The sequence below is a fragment of the Phytophthora infestans genome, genomic scaffold (assembly GCF_000142945.1).
Source record: "Phytophthora infestans T30-4 supercont1.438 genomic scaffold, whole genome shotgun sequence".
NCBI lineage: Eukaryota > Oomycota > Peronosporomycetes > Peronosporales > Peronosporaceae > Phytophthora > Phytophthora infestans.
The window spans coordinates 4,694-6,079 of record NW_003303323.1 but is presented as its reverse complement, the minus strand read 5'-3'; positions in this window follow the sequence as shown (position 1 = coordinate 6,079).

The window sequence follows — 1,386 nt, the reverse complement described above, 5'->3', positions numbered from 1 at the left end:
GGCATGGGCGTTTCGAGCCGCCACCAAGTAGCGATCGCAGCAAGTGTACCAGAAAAAGTAGATGGCACGTACGTTCTCGATCGTTCCGTCGAGGAACGCCCACGACACGTTCCGCAGAGGCGTCGTTGCAATCCAGATCACTATCCCCATCACAGCGCTGCCGACGACCCTCATCTCGTCCGCCACTTCGAAGTCCATCGTCCAGTTCGCCTGTTCCGCCCATTCCGCTAACGCTCCCCACATCGTCATCAATTTCCAAGTGACATCGTCACAACAGCAGATCCTCCAGACCGTTAGCCGTTAGGAAGGTTCTTCACCCGAAACCTTGTCCGCCCAGGTCACCAAGCATCATTGCGTCCCTCAGTCGACGCCACGTCCCAACTGTCAAAACTTCTCGCGTGCCCCTTGGCAGCCATCAAGTGAAAACTTCCTGTTTTCGGATTTCTCTCATTTCACAATCCGCTCTTCACCATGTCCACACGACTTACCGCCGCCGAGCTGAGGCGCTTCCGGGCGTTCTTCAACGCCGCACTTGACCATGAGGAGCAGGGCACCCCTGGGGACACTGCGCGGGCCTTCGAGCAGCAGTTCTGGACCGAGCTGCGCGCGCGCCTGGGCGCCAACAGCATGTCGTCGGGTCTCCAGTCCTTGGACCAGCTCGCCGAGGACATCATGAACGGTCAGACCGACGCTTCGCTCCAAGGAACCGTCGTGGCCCTCCCCGCGCCGGTAGATTCTGCTCCCTCTTCAGGCTCTGCTACGGCGTCGACGACGTCGTCGAGCAAGCAGTCGAAGTCGCCCTCCAAGAAGACACCCAGGTCGCCTAAGTCGCCCGCGCGAGGCAAGCGTAAGTCCAGCGGTGACGACTCTACTTCCAAGTCGTCCACTAAGAAGGCTCGCGTCGCCAGCAAACCCAAGAAGGCGCACGTTCCATCCAACGCGTTCGGCCATCTTCTCGACGTGAGTCGCTCTGCTCCTGCTCCCGTTCGTCGGGCGATTGCTGCCATCTTGGCGAAGGCAGAGGCCCTTGGTAAGAAGCCCTGGCGCCTGGCGTACCCTTGGACCGGACGTCCCATGTGGTACGATCCAATCAAGTTCAGTCAAGTGTACTGCGCACACTGGCGTTTCTGGATGACCCATCGCCGTGCTTTCTGGGGAGTGGGCCCTACACGCTCCTCTTGCCACTGCAGTGGCCCATGACTCAGCGTCGTAAGCTGAAGATGCGCGCCGTCCCAAGCTCGCTGGGCCTTCACCCAGTATTTGCATAGAGACATGTGCGCTTTTATGCCTTTCTCTCGAGAATTTTGAGAAGCGCCCCTGAGATGTATTGGCCTTCGGGGGCCAACCCCGCAGAGCCAACCGCCCGAGGCCCGCCCCCTACACACG